Below are 278 nucleotides of genomic sequence, written 5' to 3'. Positions count from 1 at the left end.
CCTCGGGCCAGGAGGCGGGGGGTTTCCAGACTCCTCGCTCCCTCAGCCCCCAGCCAGATTGGGCACTCTCTGGCCGGGAGTGGGGGGAGGTTGCAGCCAGCTGGGCACTCCAGCTGGGAGCGGGGAGGCTGCAAACCCTGCCCCCACCTTCCCTAGGGTGCCTGACCGGCTGCAGAGAATTTGTGTATTTTTTTATCACAGAAAACCAGGATCCCTGGTGATAAGGCCACAGCCAGGGGGAAAGAGGGACTAGGTAGGGGATCAAGTACAAATCAAAG

Source organism: Alligator sinensis, unplaced genomic scaffold, assembly GCF_000455745.1.
Source record: "Alligator sinensis unplaced genomic scaffold, ASM45574v1 scaffold167_1, whole genome shotgun sequence".
NCBI classification, from domain to species: domain Eukaryota; kingdom Metazoa; phylum Chordata; order Crocodylia; family Alligatoridae; genus Alligator; species Alligator sinensis.
This window is presented reverse-complemented; position numbering follows the sequence as displayed.